Consider the following 16059-nt stretch of genomic DNA (forward strand, 5'->3'; position numbering starts at 1 on the left):
CATGTGTTTTTTCTCCTTCCTTTCATTTATGTGATGAATAACATTGATAGATTTGCAAATATTGTACTAGCCTTGCCTCCCAAGAATAAATCCCACTTGATCATGGTCTATGATTTTTTCCATATATTGTTGGATCCGGTTTGCTAATATTTTGTTGAGGATTTTAGCATCTATATTCATCAGGGATATTGGCCTATAATTTTCTTTCTTTGTGTTGTCCTTGCCTGGTTTTGGAATCAGAATTATGCTCGCCTTATAAAAGGAGCTTGGAAGTCTTCCTTCCTCTTGAGTTTTTTGAAATAGTTTGAGAGGCCCTGGCCGGTTGGCTCAGCAGTAGAGCGTCGGGCTGGCATGTGGGGGACCCGGGTTCAATTCCCGGCCAGGGCACATAGGAGAAGCGCCCATTTGCTTCTCCACCCCCACCCCCTCCTTCCTCTCTGTCTCTCTCTTCCCCTCCCGCAGCCAAGGCTCCATTGGAGCAAAGATGGCCCGGGCGCTGGGGATGGCTCCTTGGCTTCTGCCCCAGGCGCTAGAGTGGCTCTGGTCGCGGCAGAGTGACACCCCGGAGGGGCAGAGCATCGCCCCCTGGTGGGCAGAGCGTGGCCCTTGGTGGGCGTGCCGGGTGGATCCTGGTCGGGCGCATGCGGGGGTCTGTCTATCTCTCCCCGTTTCCAGCTTCAGAAAAATACAAAAAAAAAAAAAAAAAAAAGAGAAATAGTTTGAGAAGGATAGGAGTTCTTCTTTGAATAGTTGGTAGAATTCACTTGTGAAGCCATCTGGCCCAGGACTTTTCTTTGTTGGGAGTTTTTTGATAACTGTTTTGATCTCATTTGGTGTAATCGGTCTGTTTAGGTTTTCTGATTCTTCCAGACTAATTTTTGGAAGATTGTATGTTTCAAGGAATTTGTCCATTTCATCTAGGTTGTCTAGTTTTTTGGCATATAGTTCTTCATAGTATTTTCTTACAATCCTTTGTATTTCTGTTGTTTCAGTTGTTATTTCTCCCCTCTCATTTCTAATTTTATTTATTTGAGTCCTTTCTCTCTTTTTATTGGTGGGTCTAGTTAAAGGTTCATCAATCTTTTTTACCTTTTCAAAAAACCAGCTCCTAGTTTCATTGATCCTCTGTATTGTTTCTTTAGTCTCTATGTCATTTATTTCTGCTCTGATCTTTATTATTTCCTTCCTTCTACTACATTTAGGCTTTACTTGCTGTTCTTTTTCTAGTTCTTTTAGATGCAGGGTTAAGTTGTTTATTTGAGCTTTTTCTAGCTTCTTAAAATGTGCTTGTAGTGCTATGAACTTCCCTCTCAGTACTGCTTTTGCTGTGTTCCATAAATTTTGACTTGTTGTATGCTCATTATCATTTGTTTCTAGGAATTTTTTTATTTCTTCTTTGATCTCATTCTTAATCCATTCATTATTTAACAACCTGTTATTTAGTTTCCATGTATTTGAGAATTTTTGAGCTTTTCTGTTGTGGTTGATTTCTAGTTTTATGCCATTGTTATCAGAGAAAGTGTTTGATATGATTTCAATCTTCTTAAATTTGTTGAGCCCACTTTTGTGCCCTAACATGTGGTCTATCCTAGAGAATGTACCATGAGCACTTGAAAAGAATGTATATTCTGCTGCTTTAGGGTGAAAGGTTCTGTAGATATCTATTAAATCGAGTTGATCTAGTGTGTCCTTTAAGTCTGCTGTTTCTTTGTTAATTTTCTTTCTTGAGGATCTATCTAGTGATGTTAGTGGGGTATTAAAATCCCCTACTATTATAGTGTTGCTGTTGATCTCGCTCTTTATATCCATCAAAGTATGCTTTATATATTTAGGTGTTCCTATATTAGGTGTGTAGATATTTATAATAGTTATATCTTCCTGTTGGATTGCTCCCTTTATCGTTATGTAGTAACCTTCTTTATCTCTTACTATAGCCTTTGTTTTAAAGTCTATTTTTTCTGATATAAGTATTGCTACCTTGGCTTTTTTTTTCATTTCCATTTGCATGAAATATTTTTTTTCCATCCTTTTACCTTCAGTCTATGTGCATCTTTTGTTTTAAGGTGTGTCTCTTGTAGACAGCATATGTATGGGTCCTGTTTTCTTATCCATGCAGCTACCCTAAGTTTTTTGATTGGATCATTTAATCCATTTACATTTAAGGTTATTATTGATATGTAGTTGTTTATTACAATTTTATTCTTTAAAGCTGTATTCCTTTTTTGCTATATTCCTTTCTCACTTTGATCTGTTTACAACAGGCCCCTTAACATTTCCTGCAGCATTGGTTTGGTTGTAATCAATTCCTTGAGGGTTTTTTTTTGTTTTGTTTTTTTGTCTAGAAAGCTTTTTATTTCTCCTTCAATTTTAAATGGTTACCTTGCTGGATAAAGTAGTCTTGGTTGTAGGTTCTTGTTCTGCATTACTTTGAATATTTCTTGCCATTCCCTTCTGGCCTAAAGTTTGTTTCTGTTGAGAATTTGAATGTCATCCTTATGGGGCTCCTTTGTAGCTGATAGCCTTTTTTCCTCTAGCAGCCTTCCCCCCCCCTTTTTTTTTTCAGGGACAGAGAGAGAGTCAGATAGAGGAACAGATAGGGACAGACAGACAGGAGCAAAGGGAGATGAGAAGCATCAATCATCAGTTTTTTTCTGTGACACTTTAGTTATTCATTGATTGCTTTTTCATATGGGCCTGGACCGTGGGCCTTCAGCAGACTGAGTAACCCCTTGCTCAAGCCAGCTACCTTGGGTCCAAGCTGGTGAGCTTTTTGCTCAAGCCAGATGAGCCCGTGTTCAATCTGGTAACCCCGGGATCTCAAACCTGGGTCCTTCCGCATTCCAGTCTGATGTTCTATCCACTGCACCACCGCCTGCTCAGGCACTCTCTAGCAGCTTTTAATATTTTCTCTTTATCACTTCGCTTTAATATTTTAATTATGATGTGTCTTGGTGTAGATTTCTTTGGGTTTCTCTTTAATGGAGTTCTCTGAGCTTCTTGAACTTGTGAGAGTTTTACCTGCCTTAATTTAGGGAAGTGTTCAGCTATGATATGATTGAACAAAGTCTCTATTCCTTGTTCTTTCTCTTCTTCTTCAGGAATCCCTATGATGCAGATATTATTTCTCTTCATGTTGTCACAGAGCTCTCTTAGAGTTTCCTCAGACTTTTTGAGTTTCTTTTCTTTAGCTTAAAAAAAATTTTTTTTATTAATTTTAATGGAGTGACTGATAAATCAGGGTACATATGTTCAGAGGAAAAAAATCTCCAGGTTCTTTTGACATTTGCTCATGCTGCATTCCCATCACCCAAAGTCAAATTGTCTTCTCTCACCTTCTAACTGGGTTCTTTGTGCCCTTCTCTCCCTCAACCCCCTCCCACTCCTCCACCCCACCCCGTAACCACCACACTCTTGTCCACGTCTCTGAGTCTCATTTTTATGTCCCACCTATGAATGGATTCATATAGTTCTTAGTTTTTCCTGATTTACTTATTTCACTCAGTATAATGTTATCAAGGTCCATCCATGTTGTTGTAAATGATCCGATCTTATGGCTGAGTAGTATTCCATAGTATATATGTACCAAAGCTTTTTAATCCACTCATCCACTGACGGACACAAGGGCTGTTTCTAGATATTTGCTATTGTGGACAATGTGCCATAAACATGGAGGTGGATTTCTTTTGAAACAGTGCTATGGTGTTCTTAGGGTATATTCCTAAAAGTGGAATAGCTGGTTCAAAAGGCACTTCAATTTTTAATTTTTTGAGGAATCTCCATACTGTTTTCCACAGTGGCTGCACCAGTCTGCATTTCCACCAGCAGTGCAGGAGGGTTCCCTTTTCTCCACATTCTTGCCAGCACTTATTCTGTGTTGTTTTGTTGATGAGCGCCATTCTGACTGGTGTGAGGTGATATCATATTGCGGTTTTAATTTGCATCTCTCTAATGATTAGTGATGTTGAGCATTTTTTCATATACCTATTGGCCATCTGTATGTCCTCTTTGGAGAAGTGTCTATTCATTTCTTTTTCCCATTTTTGGATTGGATTGTTTGTCTTTCTGGTATTGAGTTTTATAGGTTCTTTATAAATTTTGATTATTAACCCCTTATCAGATATAATTTCAAATATGTTCTCCCATTGTGTAATTTGTCTTTTTATTCTGTTCTTATTGTCTTTAGGTGTGCAAAAGCTTTTTAGTTTGATATAGTTCCATTTGTTTATCCTGTCTTTTATTTTACTTGCTTGTGGAGATAAATCGGCAAATATATTTCTGCAAGAGATGTCGGAGAGCTTACTGCCTATGTTTTCTTCTAAGATGCTTATGGTTTTATGGCTTACATTTAAGTCTTTTATCCATTTTGAGTTTATTTTTGTGATTGGTGTAAGTTGGTGGTCTAGTTTTACTTTTTGCAGGTAGATGTCCAATTTTCCCAACACCATTTGTTGAAGAGGCTGTCTTTACTCCATTGTATTTCCTTACCTCCTTTGTCAAATATCAGTTGTCCATAAAGGTGTAGGTTTATTTCTGGGTTCTCTGTTCTGTTCCATTGATCTGTATGCCTGTCCTTATGCCAGTACCAGGCTGGTTTGAGTACAACAGCCTTGTAATATAACTTGATAACTGGAAGTGTGATACCTCCCACTTATTCTTCCTTTTCAAGATTGCTGAGGCTATTCATGTTCTCTTTTGGTTCCATATAAATTTTTGGAATATGTGTTTTATATCTTTGAAGTAAGTCATTGGTATTTTAATCGGTATTGCATTGAATTTATAAATTGCTTTGGGTAATATACACATTTTAATGATGTTTATTCTTCCTAACCATGAACATGGTATATGCTTCCACTTGTTTGTATCTTCCTTGATTTCTTTTATCAATGTTTTATAATTTTCCAAATACAAGTCTTTAATCTCCCTGGTTAAATTTATTCCTAGGTACCTAATTTTTTTGGTTGCAATGGTGAAAGGGATTGTGTTCTTTATTTCTCTTTCTGACAGTTCATTGTTAGTGTATAAAAATGCCTCTGATTTCTGAGTATTAATTTTATATCCTGCCACCTTGCTGAATTCATTTATCAGATCCAGTAGTTTTTTGACTGAGAATTTAGGGTTTTCTATATACAATATCATATCATCTGCAAATAATCATAGTTTTACTTATTCTTTTCCAATTTGGATGCCTTTTATTTCTTTTCTTGTCTGATTGCTGTGGCTAGGACTTCCAGAACTATGTTGAATAAGAGCGGTGATTGGGGGGCACCTCTGCCTTGTTCCTGATCTTACGGGGATTTCTTTTAATTTTTGCCCATTGAGTATGATGTTGGCTGTGGGTTTGTCATAAATGGCCTTTATCATGTTGAGGTATGTTCCCTGTATTCCCACTTGGCTGAGAGTTTTGATCATGAATGGGTGCTGGATTTTATCAAATGCTTTTTCTGCATCTATTGAAATTATCATGTGGTTTTTCTCCTTCATTTTGTTTATGTGATGAATCACATTGATTGATTTGCAAATATTGTACTAGCCTTGCCTCCCAAGAATAAATCCCACTTGATCATGGTCTATGATTTTTTTCCATATACTGCTGGATCCGGTTTGCTAATGTTTTGTTGAGGATTTTAGCATCTAAATTCATCAGCGATGTTGGCCTATAATTTTCTTTCTTTGTGTTGTCTTTGCCTGGTTTTGGAATCAGAATTATGCTCACCTCATAAAAGGAGCTTGGAAGTGTTCCTTCCTCTTGAATTTTTTGAAATAGCTTGAGAAGGATAGGAGTTAGTTCTTCTTTGAATATTTGGTAGAATTCACTTGTGAAGCCATTGGGCCCAGGACTTTTCTTTGTTGGGAGTTTTTTTATAACTGTTTTGATCTCATTTGTTGTAATCACTCTGTTTAGGTTTTGTGATTTTTTTTTCCTGATTAATTTTTGGAAGATTATATGTTTCAAGAAATTTGTCCATTTCATCTAGGTTGTCTAGTTTTTTGGCATACAGTTCTTCATAGTATTTTCTTACAATCCTTTGTATTTCTGTTGTTTCAGTTGTTATTTCTCCACTCTCATTTCTAATTTTATTTATTTGAGTTCTCTCTCTCTTTTTTTTGGTGAGTCTGGTTAAAGGTTCATCGATCTTGTTTGCCTTTTCAAAGAACCAGCTCCTGGACTCATTAATCCTCTGTATTGTTTCTTTAGCCTTTATGTCATTTATTTCCGCTCTGATCTTTATTATTTCTTCCTTCTAGTACCTCTGGCTTTACTTGCTGTTCTTTTTCTAGTTCTTTTAGATGCAGGGTAAAATTTTTTATTTGAGGTTTTTTTTTAGCTTTTTAAGGTATGCCTGTAATGCTATGAACTTCCCTCTCTGGACTGTTTTTGCTGTGTCCCATAAATTTTGAGTTGATGTATGCTCATTATTGTTCGTTTCTAGGAATTTTTTTATATCCTCTTTGATCTCATTGTTAAGCCATTTATTATTTAATAACATGCTGTTTAGTTTCCAAGTGTTTGAGTATTTTACAGTTTTTCTTTTGTGGTTGATTTCTAGTTTCATGCCTTTGTGATCAGAGAAAGTGCTCGATATGATTTCAATCTTCTTAAATTGTTGAGGCCGCTTTTGTGCTCTAACATGTGGTCTATCCTAGAGAATGTACCATGAGCACTTGAAATGAATGTATATTCTCCTGCTTTAGGGTGAAAGATTCTGAAGATGTCTATTATATCCAGTTCATTGAGTGTGTCCTTTAAGAGTGCTGTTTTTTTGTTAATTTTTTATTTATTCATTTTTTTTAGAGAGGAGAGGGAGAGACAGAGAGAGAGAGAGAGAGAGAGAGAGAGGAGAGAGATAGAGAGAGAGAAGGGGGAGGAGCTGGAAGCATCAACTCCCATATGTGCCTTGACCAGGCAAGCCCAGGGTTTCGAACCGGCGACCTCAGCATTTCTAGGTTGACGCTTTATCCACTGCGCCACCACAGGTCAGGCCTGTTAATTTTTTTTTCTTGAAGATCTATCTAGTGATGTTAGTCGGGTATTGAAATCCCCTACTATTATAGTATTGCTGTTGATCTCGCCCTTTAAATCCATAAAAGTCTGCTTTATATATTTAGGTGGTCCTATATTAAGTGCGTAGATATTTATAACAGTTATATCTTCCTGTTGGATTGCTCCTTTATCATTATGTAATGACCTTCTTTATTTTTTACTATTGCCTTTGTTTTAAAGTACATTTTGTCTGATATAAGTATTGCTATCCCAGCTTTTTTTTCATTTTCATTTGCGTGAAATATTTTTTCCATCCTTTTATCTTCAGTCTATGTGCATCTTTTGTTTTAAGGTGTGTTTCTTGTACACAGCATATTTATGGGTCTTGTTTTATTATCCATGCAGCTACCCTATGTCTTTTGATCAGATCATTTAATTCATTTACATTTAAGGTTATTATTGATAAATAGTTGTTTTTTGCCATTTTATTCTTTAAAACTGTATTACTCTTTTGCTATATTCTTTTTCCCTTTTGATCTGTATACAATAGGCCCCTTAGCATTTCTTGCAGCATTGGTTGGTTTTAGTGAATTCCTTGAGGGTTTTTTTGTCTGGAAAGCTTTGTATTTCTCCTTCATTTTTAAACAATAGCCTTGCTGGAGAAAGTAGTTGGTTGTAGGCTCCTGTTTTGCATTACTTTGAATATTTCTTGCCATACTCTTCTGGCCTCAAGTGTTTCTTTTGAGAAGTTGGAAGTCATCCTTATAGGGGCTCCTTTGTAGGTGATAGCCTTTTTTTCTCTAGCAGCTTTTAATATTTTCTCTTTATCACTTAGCTTTGGTATTTTAATTACAATGTGTCTTGGTGTAGATTTCTTTGGGTTTCTCTTTAATGAAGTTCTCTGTGCTTCTTGAACTTGTGAGTTGTTTTCCTGTCTTAATTTAGGGAAGTTTTCAGCTATGATATGTTTGAACAAAGTCTCTATCCCTTGTTCTTTCTCTTCTTCTTCAGGAACCCCTATGATGCAGATGTTATTTCTCTTCATGTTGTCACAGAGCTCTCTTAGAGTTTTCTCAGATTTTTTGAGTCTCTTTTCTTTAATCTGCTCCGCTTCCATGCGTTCATTTATTTTGTCCTCTAGCTCACTGATTCAATACTCAGCTTCATCCATGCTGCTTTTAATTCCTTCCCTTATGTTCTTCATTTCTGATATTTTATTTGTCATTTCTGACTGATTCTTTTTTATTATTTCAATGTCCTTTTTTATATTTGCTATCTCTTTATTTAGGTGTTTGTAATGACCATCTATTGTTGTTCTAATATCTTTGAGCATCCTAACAATCATTATTTTAAACTCTGCATCTGGTAATTGGTTATATCTGACTCATTCAGGTCCTTTTTTAGGGATTTCTCTTGATTCATTTGTGTTGCAATTTCTCCTTCTCATTTTATCTGTGTAAGAGAAGGTTTTGGCCCCTGGATTCCACTGGTGTGGCCTCTGTGTTCCCTAGGTGTGGTCTGTCTGCAGGCCTGCCACACCCTTTGCTGCTGCTGCCTAGGTCGTTTGGATATGGGCGTTGCTGGTGCCAGCCCACTGGAGCTGTTGCTGTGTTTTCTGCCTCTCCTTTGTGGGAGGGGCTGTGATCACGTGCTTGGTGTATCGAGTTGCCTCGGCTTTTGCCCCATCCCCCAGGTGGGGTTATGTTCGGCCCTGAGGGCAGGGGTGAGCACCTTTGCTCAGCTGCAGTTTTCCAACTGATTCCAAGCTTTTGCCTTGCCCCTGCAGGAGGAGCCCGCTTGTGGGATAGTGCAAGCCTTGGTTCCATGGGCCGGGCAGGGCTGTGTGCCCACGCTCAGTTGTGGGATTTCACCTGTTTTGGCTTTCCCTCCACCTCCATGGGAGGAGCCAGCTCCTGTATCAGGCCACAAGCCTCTGTTCCACAGGCTGGGCAAGGCTGCGCTCTTGCACCTTTGCTCAAGGGTGGGTCTCTGCCCCTTCTGGGGTTCCTTCCCTTCCCCCACAGGCTGAATTGCATGTAGCCCATAGCTGGGCTTGATCACTTTCCCGCATTCCCTTCTCCCCAGCCTGGCAAGACCGAGCTCACTTCTGGGCTTCAGTGGTGGCCAGCCAGCTTCTGCCCTTGCCAATAGAGCTGAGCTTTCATGTCCTGTTGCCTCCCACCCTCGGGCAAGCCCTCAGCCGTGTGGGTGGGGTGCTGCAGCTCAGACCCTAAGACTCACTACTGTAGTCCCAAAAGCTCCCTCCTTCTAAGTGACTCTGCTCTAAGCACCGTGAGAGAGCTTGTTTGGCTGGTATCCTGCTCCCCATTGCTGGTATTGCTGTTTCCGGAGGAAATATTCACTTCAGATTGGGGAGTGACTCGTCCCAGGGGTTAAGGTGGCTGTCTCTCAAAGTGTTTCTTCCTGTGCCTCCTAGATTACACTCTCTTCCCACTGTTCTAGTCCTCTCCTTTCTCCCTGTCCCCCTGAACCCCAGGTGAGTGGTTGTGAGAGAGGTTTTCTGTGCGGTCCCTTTAAGAAGAATCCTGGGTCTGAGAAATCAGTCTCTCACAAACAGTATCCTGACTTGTTTCCAGCCAAATACTGTCCGTATGCCTCTTCTAGGTTCTGGGGCTGCAGTCTGGGGCTTTGTTCCTGGGGCTCAGGACCTTCCCCTCTCTGCTAAACTCACTTCCCACCACACGAGTCTCACCGGGCTGCCATTCTGCCAGGGAGCTGGGCAGCCCTCTCCGTGTTTATGCTTTTCCTACCAGTCTCAGTGTGGCTTCTTCAGTGTTCCTTGGTTGAAGAGTCCTCTTAGTTTAGTCCAAAGTTGGTTTTTCCTGATGATGGTTCTTAAAATTAAGTTGTAATCCACTTTGGTTCTGGGAAGTGGAAGTTGGTATGTCCGCCTACTCCATTGCCATCTTGTCGCCTCCAGTCTCTGTTCTTTTTTCTGCTCTGCTTCCATGCCTTCATTCAACTTGTCCTCCAACTCACTGATTTGATCCTCAGTTTCATCCATCCTGTTTTTAATTCCTTCCATTGTGATCTTCATTTCTGATATTGTATTTGTCATGTCCAACTGATTCTTTTTTAATATTTTAATGTCCTTTTTTATGCTTGCTATTTCTTTATTTAGGTGTGCATAATGACCATCCATTGCTGTTCTAAGATCCCTAAGCATCCTAACAGTCATTATTTTAAACTCTCCATCTGGAAGTATGGTTATTTCCATATCATTCAGTTTATTTCCTGGAGATTTCTCTTATGGTTTCATTTGGATTGTGCTTCTCTATCTAATCATTATGTCTCTGTGTTTGGGTGTGTTGTTTGTATAGCTGGTTGAGTGTAGGCTTGGTGTTGTCTGACTCCAATTTTCAGTTGTGTTATTTCTAGGTCTTGGGTTGGCATCAGCTGTTATTTGTAATCCACTGTCAGATTTGGCTTTTCTAGTAGAGCTGCTTTGAATCTTGATTTGTTTTCTTCTCAGTATTCTTAACAAGGTGGTAGTCTTGTTTACTGATTTCAGCAGGGGGCTTATTTGAAACTGTATCCAGGAATGCAGTGGGTGTAACCTGAGACTCTGAAGGCCTCATCTGCCAGTTACTTTCTCTATGGGCGGGTTGTTTTCTCAGCTTCAGTAGGGGGAGGTGTATCTCAGATCTCCATGGAGACCTGAGTTACTACCCCTCCTCCCCACTTCTTGTTTTCAGCTGTGTCTTGTTGTGCTGATTGGAGTTGGAGAAGTGTCTGGAGATGGGTCACCTGGAACCACTTTGGTCTTGTATTGTGTGGAAGGTTCAACCCCTCCCCCAGCTATGGCTGCCTCCAGCACTGGATGAGTCAGCTTTTCAAGTCATCCCATGCATTCCTCTGCCCCTCACCATCTGTCTCTCTCTCTCCCCATTCTTTTTGGAAGACAAGCCAGCCCTTTCAACACACTTCATTCCCAGGTCCCCAGGCAAGTGGCTGTGAGCTATATTTTCTGCTCTTTTACTTGGAGTGAGAGCTCTCACCCTCAGCCCCCCTCATTCCTATAAGCAGGGGAGACCTAGCGCTCCTTGGTACTCCCTACCAGGCTCAGTGTAGCTTCTTCTTTGCTCCTTGGTTTTCAAGAGCTGCTCTTGTAGTCCAGAGTTGGTTTTTCACACTGATTGTTCCTAAATTAATTTGTAATCCAGTTCGGTGGTGTGAGCTGGGAGTCTGTTCATCTGGCTACTCCGCTGCCATCTTCAGGTCTCCCGAACTTTGACAACGTTCACATGCCTTACACCTACATCAATATACTGATCACGACTACATATTAGCTTATGTACCTGGATGATTTATGGCACTCACCTAACATTTACTACAAACAAAAAATTTTATTATACTGGAGGAGAAATAACAGTTATACATAAATATTCCACTGATACAAAAAACTCTCTTGAGTGAATAATACATTTCTTCAAACCCAATTAATAGTAAAACAGGGAAAATGCCTGGGAATCTGCTTTACAAGAGCAGCGATGATCAATACTAATAAAATTATAAAATGCTACCCAAAGACACACAATATTTTCATGCTCTTTAATAATAATTACATGATAGTAATAATAATATTAATATTAATGATAATAATAATTAGCCTGACCTGGGGTGGCGCAGTGGATGAAGCGTTGACCTGGAATACTGATGTCACCTTGGAAACAGCAGGCTTGCCTGATCAAAGCACATTCGGGGTGACTACAGCAGATGAATGTTTCCCCGGTTTGTTCTCTCTTCTAAAATCAGTAACTAAAATCTTTTTAGAAAAAGAATTACATTTTTTTTCTCAACAACATTGTCTACATTGAAATAGAAAAGTGCTCCCACTGGAAGTGCTCACTTACACTAGGAGTGGGACATACACCCCACAAACCGTCAGAGGATTCTTCTTTGCTCCTCACAACTGGCTGCTGCTCCTCCTGCCCCATCTCCTCCCTCATGTCCCCTCCACCCTTCTGACATCTCCGGAGTCTGGGGATCCTCTCACCTCTACAACTCTGACCCAAGAGAATGGCCCCTGCCTGGCAGCACTTGGTCTCACATCCACCAACATCTTTCCTCTTCCCATGCAAAGTCTTCACCTCGGGTCTGGGCTCCATTTCCCTCCAGTCCAGCTTGGTACCTTTCTCTTGACCCCACTTCTCGTCTCTGGCTGGGCAGCCTCTGGGGAACACACCCTCCCGCTCGTAACTGACTTTAGTTTTTTCTGGTTCATTCACATGAAAACACTCAGGAACCAGGGACACTTGTGCATGTTCATCTTAGCAAAATAAATTCATTTAAACTTCATGAAATTTAAAACTACAATGGAAAAGACACCTTCCTTACAAGATCAAAACTCGTACCACCGCAACAGAGACATTTTGAAATGCAAAAACAGTAAGGGAAGGCACAGACTCCAAGGGAAATGGTGGGAAAATTTCTATGGGGTGGGCCGAATAAAGGTTGATGGTCTTTCTATGGAAAATATTACAGTAATTAATAAATAGGAATAGGACAATTAATTCCTTCTCCTACTCACCACTGTAAACTGACTTTGGAACCCACCTGTGTTATGCAAACATCATACAAATGGACATTATATAACACTTAGTATGGCTGAGGGCAAAAACCATGACTACAAAGACCAGCGCATCCTACCTCTGAGATGGATGGACGTGGGAATTCCTGCTTTCTATGCACTGCACAGAAACTCGGAAACAGAAGCTCCCAATGACACACAGCAGAACTGCAAGAAAAAACACAAAAATTTATCATCAAAATAGATGAATCACACCTCTCTCCTTCAGAAACGAGAGGACCCTCCCCACCTCCTTCAAAATAATCAGTAAGGAGAGAAAACATTTAATGTGAACAGCAAAGCGGATTCCTCCTTTGCAGGGACCTGCTCTGCAGGACCTTCTCTACGCACCTGCGCTAAGGTGTCATTTCCCCAGATGCCCACACGAGGGCGACAAGGCATCTTGTGGACAGCGGCTGTAAAGGCGACTGTGTTCTGCTCCACACCTGCAGTGACACATAGAAACTATGTATCTTCCTCTCCTTAAACGGTTCCTTTGGAAATCCGCAACAAACATTAACTGCACAGTCCATATACTTGCAAGTTGTCAAATACTTTTAAAGAAACCCCAAGACGAATAACAAGGGCACTTACAATATAATTGCAACTGAAACCTAATAACACCTTGCACCAAAACGTACAGGAAATTCTAATTCTTACCTGCACCCATGAGCAAAGAAGAAAACCTGACGCTTCATTACTTTACCACTTTTCTTCACCACCTACGAGAGTAACCCCATGGCACTTCACCTTCACGCGGCCTGGACAATGGCATCACCTGGAGCCCAAACCGTGGTGCCCAGGCCCCTTCTCACCGCGGGTCCGGACGGCGCTGCGCCTGAGTCCAACCGCCCTGCACCTCACCTCTCCCCTCCTCTCCACTCCTTCCTGTGCACCTCTGGCCTCCAGACCCCCCACGGCCCTCATTCATTCACTATCTTTCAGGGACCCATCCAGTTAGAAAGTGCCAGAACCCAATCAGAATTGTGGACCTAAAGTTTATTGAACAAAAATCATAAAGATAGCCCTGGCCAGTTCACTCAGTGGATGGACTGTCGGCCCGGTGTATGGACAATCCAGGTTCCATTCTGGGTCAGGGCACATGGAGAAAGGACCATCTGCTTCTCCCTGCTCCCTCTCTCTCTTCCTCCAGCAGTAGAGCATGGCCCCAACGCTGTCACTTCAGGATCTGAAAACAGCTCAGTACTGGAGCACCTGCCCCAGATGGGGTTGATGCGTGGTTTCCGATGGGGCACATGTGCAAGTTTGCATCATTATCGTCCCTTCTCTCACCTAAAAAATAGATCGTTATTATAGAGGTGACAAAATTAAAAACGACTCTTTAAAGAAATTACTCAATAATACAAAGATGAGCCACGAACACAGACCAGATCTTTGCTCACCACATATCTGATCAAACATCTCCGCTCCATACAGCGACACAAAGACAATAAAATGGACTTTTCTGATCAAAATTCACACGGCTTTCTAAAACAAATAACCACACTGAAAAATGGCTTTCTAACTAAACACAAATCTGGCCTGGTAACACAATGTGGACAAAAAGGGGTTCTGTGGATAGGGTCCTTCTCATGATCTGATAGAAAATTCCATTCACCCATGTCATGGTCATTGATCTGGAAACCTGTGAGGCAAGGAAATGGTGATACCCATTCCATTAACATGATTTCAAACAAAATTCTAAAACAGTCCCCCAAATAAATCACTACTACAGTTAAAATGTAATAAGATGATAAAAATGTTACATTTCAACTTTCTACAAGTCAAATTTGCCCCCAGGGCACATTCAGCCAAGATGGCAGCATTTCACATTACAGAGAGGGTGGGGGTTACTGGCGAACAGTTCACACACTAACAGGTGCTGCAGAGCACCTACTGTGCAGAAAGCCTTCACCCACATCTGAAAGTGCCCGGGCAAAAACCATCTATATTACTGAGAACACAAGCGCTACTTTATGGGAAACAAAATGAAGAGTCCATGACCACACAAACAGCATGTCCTGTGGCGTCCTACCCCTCAAAGGATTCCTCTCTTCCTGGATGACATGGAGGCTGAAACTGAAAGAACAACAACAACAAAACACAAAACCTGCCATCTTCCAAAGACTGCCTACGGGTGTCCGAGGCTGCACATGACCCACCATTTACAACACACGTATGACAAAAATAAACTTCAACGGTAAACATCTTTTTCAGAATATTATGCATTTGAAAATTAGGTTCCAGGACCATTAATATTCCAACTCTCCAAGGTGATCACTTACAACAAAAACGTACTAACAAGACTCCTAATCTCTTCACGTATATTATAGTCAAACATTAAACATTTTCCAGCCTTGCTTGGGTGGCCTGATGCAGTCAACATCGACCCTGCAAAACATGGTGGACTCGATCTGTGACACCCCCCCCACACACACACACACTGTCAGGACACTGCAAGAGCGCACAACTACATAGAGCACCTAAGTTAAACAAACAACACGAGCTCATATACCCTCTCCATCTTTCTCTCCCTCCCTCTCCCCACCCCCTAACCCTGATTACCTCTTGACATTTCCCTATATCCATCAGTAAATTCATTCTACCTCACCTTTTCCTCTCAGGACCATGGAGAGCACTCCTGAGCAGCCAGGCACAATGTTGACCTGCCTCACCAAAATGAAATCATCTGAAATGACGACCACTGTCTCTGGCACCCGTCCTGACTGATGACTGAGCAAAGCTATCCTGGGCATTCACTTAACACCAACGCCAGGGAGTACCAGGCGTGAGTGCCATAGGGTCAAAGAGGTAACTGCAAAACCCCCTGCCTGCCTGCCTGCCTGCCAGGGCAAAAGAAGATCTGCCATCTTAAGACAAAATCACTTCATGAACCACTGCGGGCACCTGGCCTCCGTTGCTTTCTCATGGCTCCTACATGCCCACTTCACGCTTGTTCTGTAATATACCTTACCAAACTGTGGACAATTGCCAATGTGTGAGTCTCTCAGCAGATGTGAAGGGGGACACAATGTCACGTACACAGTACTTCCCCTTTCTAGAATGCCTTGCCTCCAGACCCTTCCCTCATTTAGAATGCTAAGGACTCTTTTAATATTCCATGAATTACTCCAGTTAAAACAAAAAAGTTCTACATACTTATGTCAATTTCCAAAACATGTCTATAAATGTATTACAATACAATTTAAAACATTGACCACATTTTTCATGATCCTATTGCCTTATGTTTACTTCATGAACTAAAACATAAAGGATGATTCTGGAAAAGTCCATCTGTGGAAGAAAGCCCCCAAACTCATAACACTTTCTTGTATTCTACAGCTAATGAAATGAAAGGGTACATGGCCACATTCTAAATACACAATTTGCACCAAGGGAAAATGTGGTGATAAATGTAAATTCATATGAAATTTTTGTAAAATAAAGACTTCTCCTTAAATCACAGGCTCATAGAAATGAGAACTAA

At 40.8% G+C, this 16059-nt stretch overlaps 1 long non-coding RNA gene across 2 annotated transcripts in view; it reads left to right on the forward strand.

Annotated features, from left to right (window-relative positions):
* The window catches only part of LOC136310304 (uncharacterized), a 73906-nt gene extending 58496 nt beyond the window's left edge, over positions 1–15410 (forward strand). For both annotated transcript variants that reach the window (XR_010726542.1, XR_010726541.1), the window contains exon 4: positions 15197–15410. This is a non-coding gene — a long non-coding RNA (uncharacterized lncRNA). The remainder of the gene's footprint in view (positions 1–15196) is intronic.
* The last annotated feature ends 649 nt before the right edge of the window (positions 15411–16059 follow it).

The sequence above is a fragment of the Saccopteryx bilineata genome, chromosome 7 (genome assembly GCF_036850765.1).
Source record: "Saccopteryx bilineata isolate mSacBil1 chromosome 7, mSacBil1_pri_phased_curated, whole genome shotgun sequence".
In the NCBI taxonomy this organism is placed as follows: domain Eukaryota; kingdom Metazoa; phylum Chordata; class Mammalia; order Chiroptera; family Emballonuridae; genus Saccopteryx; species Saccopteryx bilineata.